Source organism: Palaemon carinicauda, chromosome 32, assembly GCF_036898095.1.
Source record: "Palaemon carinicauda isolate YSFRI2023 chromosome 32, ASM3689809v2, whole genome shotgun sequence".
Classification (NCBI taxonomy): Eukaryota; Metazoa; Arthropoda; class Malacostraca; order Decapoda; family Palaemonidae; genus Palaemon; species Palaemon carinicauda.
This window is the reverse complement of record NC_090756.1, coordinates 76,544,603-76,552,810: the sequence shown is the minus strand read 5'-3', so window position 1 is coordinate 76,552,810 and position 8,208 is coordinate 76,544,603. Positions and strand designations below refer to the sequence as shown.

Here is an 8,208-nt window from a genome sequence, read left to right as displayed (position 1 = left end):
ATGTATAAATGATGGATGAAAATAAATGTGGTGTTATAATATTACTCGATCTTAGTGTTGCTTTTGATACAGTTGTGTATGAACTGCTACTAAATGATCTACGGTCCATCGGCGTTGAAGATCAAGCCTTCGAATACCTAAAAGATTACTTGGTTGGTAAAAATTACTGTGTACAGATTGGAAACTCTTATTCATCATATGAACCTTTAAACAGAGGGATACCTCAGGGCTGTGTACTTGGGCCAATCTTATTTTGCATCTATATTATCGGTCTATCGAAAATACTACAAAGGCATAGTGTGAAGTTCGAACTATTTGTGGATGACAGACAGTTTTACTTCTCCATAAATGATAGAGATGACACCACTAAAACTCTAAACCAAATCCTTCATAGTGATAGAGAATGGGTGACATTTAAACAACTAAGATTAAATGAGAACAAAACTGAATTAATATTGGTGGGTAAGAGAAACAGCGTGAGAAACTTAGGTGATATTCAAATGGACCTGAATAATGACTGAGTTCCGATGTCTAGTAAAGTTCGTGATCTAGGTGTATTTCTTGACTGCAACTTGTCTCTCAATGGCCAAATAAATAATATAGTAAAAACTTCTGGTTGTTGTCTGAGAAATATTGCTTTTATGAAAAGAAGTACCTGGACGAAAGTTCTGTAAAGAAACTTGTGATAAACTGTGTGATTACCAGAATTGACTACTGTAACTCCATCTACTACAATTTACCAAAAGTGCAACTTAAGAAATTACAAAACATGATAAACAGAGGAGCAAGACTGAATGAAGCTGTCCCACCTAGGGAAAGGACCACCCCTATACTAATTGATTTACACTGGCTGCCAATTAAAGCGAGAATTGAATTTAAAATATGTACAATAACCCACCAAGTTATCAGAACAGGTCATCTAAATTATTTAGGAGAATTGCTATATATTATGCAACCAACAAATCATCCCAACACGAGAATAGTTACAGATGGTTTCAAGCTATAAGAACCTAGATATATGTCTACTGTAGGCTCTAGGGCCTTTAAATATGCGGCCCCAAGACTATACAATGGGCTCCCATAACACATCCGAATAATTCAGGATATTGGTGCTTTCAAGGAGAAACTGAAGACTTTTTTTTTTTTACTATTCTGTGAATGTTTTGACAGTGATGATCAAACAGTAAGCGAACAATACACATTATGAAATGTTAAATGCTCCCGAATGAACATGATAAAATGACCTGTAGAGAGTAGGGTTCCCCTACTGTACAGGACCAGACAAGATACTCTCAAAGTAAGTAAAGTAATGCATTCCATGTAATGAGAATATTCTATATTGGTCAAACTGGTAAAGCCCTTGAGAAGATAATTGTACAACATAAGAAAAATGTCAGATATGCTCAAGATGATAATGCACTCTTTGCCCACGTTAGAGATAAAAAATCACACTATTAATTGGTCATGTGTAAAGAAATTGGTTCATTCAAAGGACTTATTGGAAAGTTTTGATAACAACTTGAATATTGGACATGAAATGTCCAAACTCGGTGCATTTATATGCAAAGAGATTTGCAAAGATTTAAGAAAAAAAAAAACTTGAACCACTTAATGTAGCACTAAACGTACCTTCGATACTTAATGTCATTGAGAAATTGATATTATGACCTAAGTTAGCATTCACTTGTAGGTAAAATTAATGCACAAAGTATACAAAACTGTTTTGCCATTATATTTTGTTATGATAATATATATATATATATATATATATATATATATATATATATATATATATATATATATATATATATATATATATATATATATATATATATATATATATAGTATATATATACATATATATATATATATATATATATATATATATATATATAGTATATATATACATACATATATATATATATATATATATATATATATATATATATATATATATATATATATATATATATATATATATATATATATATATATATATATATGCAATTTTGTGTCCATGCTGATAGGTTATATTTGCATAGTGTATATCCATATCAATCATGAGTGCAATTATGCATATGCAAGCCTATCTATGTATATATATTGTCATATATGTTGGTATTTATGTGTATATAGGATATATATATATATATATATATATATATATATATATATATATATATATATATATATATATATATATATATATATGATTTTGCTTATGCATTTGTAAGGATAAGGTTAACCCCCTTTGATATAAAGAAATTGAATTGGAAGCCTGAAAATTTACCTGCCATTCAAAATGACCCTTCCTGACAGCTGGCTAATGAGGTATGGCCTCGTCCCACAAACACCTTAGAATGTAGGCCAGGTAGTTGGTTTAGGAGTACAGTATTGTTCTATAAATATCTCTATGTATGTTCGTATGTTTACTGTACCATATATAATTTAAAGAGACCTTGTTCAATAAATCAATTCTCTAAAGAATTAGTATCATGCAAATATTCACGACTAATTCTTATATTTTCTACTTTCCATTTCCCTGTGGTTCTTTTGCATTTGATCAAATCACGTTTCCCTGTAATTTTTACGCATACGTGTATATATATATATATATATATATATATATATATATATATATATATATATATATATATATATATATATATATATATATATGTGTGTGTGTGTGTGTGTGTGTGTGTGTGTGTGTGTGCATTATCGTTTTCTATTTTAGCATTCTTTCAATAATTAAAATTCTAGTTTATTGTAACTTTTATAACATTATTTCAGTCAATGGTAAAAATTTTGGCTATTTTTTTAGTTACTGTATTGAATTTTAGATTTCTTTCCCTTGAGAAGATTTTAGTTTCATGTAACTTTTATAACTTTGGCTGAACAATTTTTTAATTATTTGCACTTTTACATCTTTGCTTTGTTCGACCTTCGGACTTTTTAGAAAATTCTTTACCTTAAGATTAAAGTTTATTTCAAATTAGCTTCGGATTGAAATATCAGCTATTTTTAAAAATGCAAGAATTCAGTCTTCTTTTAAACAATTAGGCCTAACTACTTGCTGCGTTTAACTGTATCTTTTACTGTTTTAAAGTTAAATGATCAGCTTTTTAGTCTTCAATATAATATTGATGTTATATTTCAGCGTGTTTCTCTGTTATTCATGATGTATGTAAAAAAAAATAACTTGAGCCAAATTACCTTATTTGCCATCCATTCATCCACACTTTTATTTTTCCCACGGGCGCTATCCTTGAGCGCTTTTTAGTATATTATCAAAAGCAACAAATGGGCAAATGCGAGTAAGAATTAAAGAAAATATATTTTAACATTATCATTTTTAAATCCATATTTTCCTTTTAGTTTTAAATTAGTGGTATCCGTTCTTTATAATCATTAAGTGTTTTCAAAATATTCGCGAGCTTAGTTGAGCAAAAAAAAGACGTTTCCTATAATTAATAATAATTTTATCATTATAAATTTATTCATCATCAAAAAATACTAATTGATATAAATATTACTTTAAAAAAATAAATTTTTCCAAGATTTTGGTCTTTAAATAATAAAATAATTCTAAAAAAAAAAATAAATGAATAGATGACAAAACCGAACACCCCCAAATAGTTTGTTTACAAAATGTCCTCATCCCAACGTTGTCAGTGACTTGTCATCGAAATTCACTTTACGAAGCAAATAGCTAATGTAAGTATTCATTAAGTGCTTTATCTGTCAAATTGTTTATAGGAATTATGACGAGAATTTGTAGAGGTGATAAATTCAAATAGCCTCTGCCTTAAGTGACTTTCAGCAAGTTCTCTTGCTTGAGGGTACACTCGGGCACACTGTCCTATCTAGTTTCTCTTCCTCTTGGTTTGTTGAAGTTTTTATAGTTTATATAGGAAATATATATTTTATTGTTGTTACTAATCTTAAAATATTGTATTTTTCCGTGTTTCCTTTCCTTCCGGGGCTATTTTCCCTGTTAGGGGCCCTGGGCTTATAGCATCCTGCTTTTCCAACTAGGGTTGTAGCTTAGCATTAAATAATAATGATATTGAAATAATAATAATAATAATAATAATAATAGTAATAATGCTTCCCCATCGGTAGTAACTTAAGTATTCTCTCCTATTAACGGAGAATTTTATTACTTAAGATTATAAGTATGCACCTCTTATGGAGATCCAAAGTATTGCAAAGACCTCTGTTTGCTTTATACATTGATCAGCATATTCTTAGATATACTTAGATCCCGTAACTCGGGTTTCTTTGCCCTAACTTACCTGTGCGAGCTACCTCCCCCCCCCCTTAACTTTGCATGCTAATGTTAGGCTCCTTCATTTAGGGAATATATATAAAAAAAAAATTTGTAGCTTTTGTATATCAGCGGTCAGTTCCTCATGCGTTCGATTAAAAATGGACATCGACTGACTTAAACTTTCCCCCTAACCTAACCCACAAGCCTTGTCCTTACCTACTTACCTAACGGAGGATCTAATGCCCTCTTGCGACCCCCTTTACACTGCCGTATTCTAAGTTAGCCATAATAATAGGAGCCTTTGTATATCAGCGGCCAGTTCCTCACACGTTCATTGAAAATGGACATCAACTAACCTAAACTTTCCCCCCTAACCTAACCTACAAGCCGTGTCCTTACCTACTTACCTAACGTGGGGGTCAATGCCCCCCTGCGAACCCCCTTACACTGCCGTATTCTAAGTTAGACATTATAATACATACAGGTGGCCGCTATCAAACATACACCCCCTTTTTTTTCTTTACAGAACAACAAGGCCTTTCTTGGAAGGGTTGTATGGAGGACAGTCGATTGGTAAATATAAGATTGCGTAAGTAAGAATGCCTAAATAGTCATATTAACGTTGGTTAATATTCTTCTTTGTATACCCAAACTCTGATGACCTTATCAGGTGACATGCTGCCGTAGATACATTTTGGGCCCCCTAAGGTTAGCAGATATCTCTTTGATAGAGCAAATTTGCCCATGATGCAGCCTGTGCTCGTTAAGGGTAGCCGGCCGGTTAATGCCGATTTTTAATGACAGAACTTTGACATTCATACCACTTAATAAGGTGACTTAGGACATCTAACTGCATAGGATTTTTTCAATATTTAACTTAGCTGGTGATTATATAGCTGCAACTCTGTTGCCCGACAGACAACTCTACGGTAAAAACTCGCCAGCGATCGCTACACAGGTTGCGGGTGTGCCCAACAGCGCCATCTGTCGTCCAGATACCCAGTACTCAATGTAAACAAAGACTCAATTTTCTCTCTGTCGAGCTATCGACAAGACGTACTTACTCGCTGTTGCTAAACTGGAGTTTTTTCACAACTAATTGGTGAAGTACTTTATTCTAGTTTTGAGCTTTCGCTATGCAGGTGTTTTATCTTCATCTTAAATCTTGAACTCGTTTTGGATAGATTTAATTATGGTGACAAAGAGAGTATGGACTTTCTTTCACTTTTAAATGGCCGACCCTTCCCTTAGACGGAAGTGTGTTTAGGCTTTTAGTAATTATATCACGTTATAGATTTTCCTCTATATATTTTATATCTCTCCGCCTTTATTAGGCCTCTTCGATTAACTTTCCTTTTATTATAAACATATAAAAGAATTTTAATGTTTTGTTTATATAGACCTTTCCTGAGAGTAGGCGGTCCTAACTTGGAAACCGAAGTTAATCAACGTTGAGCCCTTTATATCGTAATTAGCTTTTAAAGAGCTAAGGATTTAAAACTTTTTAAATGTAATATTTTATGAAAGAATTTCTTTGATAGTCTTCGTACTGTTTTCAAAGATGAACTAACGTTTAGTTTATTTATGCTACGCAGTTGTTGACGTCAGGACGTTCAACATGCGCTCTATCGTTACGATAGAGAGAGAGTGTATCACGGTTTCACTTTGCAGTAAGAGTAAATCGATTCTGACGTTTTGTTCATTCTTTCTTAGCTTAAATGTTTTAAATTCTATTTTAAAGGAACTTTTTAATTGAAAAACCTTTCAGTTTTTTCCTTTAGTCAAATAACATGTTTTTTTTTTTGACAAAATATAATTGGGCTCTTCTCTTAGGTGCGAAATCAAGAGAGAAAGAGAGAGAGAGATAGAGACGGAGGGAGAGAGATGAGAGAAAACGTTCCGTTCAAGCGGGTAACGTTGTTCTCGAGTTACTCTCGTCCCTAGTCTCTGTACGGGGAGGAAGGATAAAACTTTTTAGTTTTTTATTCTCGTCCCCAGGCTATGTGCGGTGAGAGATTGAAAACGTAGTTATATGAACTAGTGTTTAGTCTCTTTCCCAGCCACTGATTTTTTTATCTTAAAATATGTTTTCTGTTTTTTGCTGGTATTAATGAGCTTGCATTATACGACTGATTTCGCAATTACTACCTTTTAATGAAGGGTAGAATTGCGTGTTTCAGGTAGAAATCAGTAAAAGTTTCTATTTCAGTGAAATAAGTGCAAAACAGAAAATCGAAGTGATAAAGTGATATGCGCAAAGTGTTACAGTGTTGCGTCCGAGGGTTCGTCTGTTCGTGCCTGTCGTTCACCTAGTCCGGGACCTCTTACATGCTCCCAAGCCCAGGGGAGAAGTAATGTCAAACGACTTATGGGTTCGAGAGGCCTTGACCAACGAACAGACGTTTTCCCTCTATGGTATCGGGTGTATCTTACCAAGATCTCCCCTACCATAAGACGAGAGAGACGTTGTTTCTCCTCGTCATCCGAAGGCTTTTCGCATAAGAAACCTGTCACAAGGTTTCGAAGCCCTTAAGCGAAAGTCAGTCCTTTCAGGACAGGTCCAGCGTCCTGGTTACAACCATGAGGACAGCTCTGACCCTATGCAGTCATCGGATAACTGCTCGCCGCCTAACAAAAGCGTAACACAGACTCCGAGAGTCCTTTTTTGTAGGCGAAGTGTTGCGGTCACAGACGTTACCCTCGTCTTTTACCACAACCATTTCCGTTGATCCTTAATGGGTTGTATGGCAAGACATGCAGTATATGCTTGCCTCCCTTATGGAAGACTATTCTGCCGATTAGTCCGTTGAGTCTAGCCGTTTATCTCATCGATATCCTGGCTTTCAGCCAACCTAACGTTCCTTTGTGCTTACTGTTGACGTTGGCGTAGCTTAGTCACGTCAGTCAGGTTGTTTAGAACCACACTCGATGCGGTCTCGTGTGGTTTTTCAGCCGCATTTGGACGTTAGGCCACTTGCTGATGCTCCTGTTGACGTTCAAGACGTTCACTAACAATCGGAGTTGACTTGTTTTGACGCTGTGCGTCAACCTCCGCATTCTAGAGTTGTTTTGACTGCTCAGTCTAGGCAGTCAAAGCAGTCTCGAGTGGACGCTGTGCGTCCTCACGCACCTGTTGTGGTTGACAGTTCAGTTGTTGACAGTTCACAGACTGTCAAGCAGTTACATGACGTTGCGTTCTGGTCCGCTACTAATGCACCAGTGTGTGTGGACTCTGCTTGTAAAGCATTGCCACCACGGTAGGTCTCTCCCTTGCTTGAGATTCAGCTTTTATCGGACAAGGTTCCTGTAGATGAGGAAGTTGCTGTTCTCCCTACTACTGATATTCCCTTGAGGACTCTGTCAGATGGAGTGGAGCCTAAAGCTGCTTAGCCTCCTATGGACTTTAATTAAATCATGATGATTTTTTTAAGGATCTTTGTCCGGATCTTTTTGTAACTGCTGCTCCTCGTTCGCCTAAACGTCAGAGCTTACACTAGGCCTTGCTACTTCGAAGCCGTTGTTTTTAAGCTAGTGCTCTCTCGCTCTCCCAGAGAGCTTTACGTTGGCTAGGCGACTGGTTTTTCACCAGGAGGAGTTTGGGGGATACAGCCTTTGCTTTCCCTTCTTTTAAACTGGTTTATAGAGCGAGAGTCTGATATGACACGAGAGAAGTTCTCGGCTTGGGAGTTCATGCCTCTGCCCAGATAGACTTCTCAATTCTCGTAGACTCTCCCTGGCGCCTGGCCAGGAGACGCTCCAAGTTGTTTACAGGTCAACTTCACAGCTGTTTTCGAGCCTTTGAAGTTTTGCTGTACAATTATGTCACGCATAACAAGGCTTTCAGGGATGGTAAACGGTACCGCCTCAGTCGCTAACCCCGTCTGTTGCCACACCTGCTCCCGTAGACCCTAAATGGGCTTTGCTGCAAGACATGC

The 8,208-nt window shown here is 35.7% G+C and overlaps 1 protein-coding gene across 2 annotated transcripts in view; it reads left to right on the top strand.

Annotated features, from left to right (window-relative positions):
* The first annotated feature begins 3,620 nt into the window (after positions 1-3,620).
* The window catches only part of LOC137625781 (zinc finger protein 665-like), a 47,237-nt gene continuing 42,649 nt past the window's right edge, over positions 3,621-8,208 (top strand). Inside the window, exons 1-2 of one of the 2 annotated variants that reach the window (XM_068356669.1) lie at positions 3,621-3,717; positions 4,800-4,862. The gene's annotated coding sequence lies outside the window, so the exon portion shown is untranslated. The remainder of the gene's footprint in view (positions 3,718-4,799; positions 4,863-8,208) is intronic. The other variant, XM_068356671.1, reaches the window with a different exon arrangement.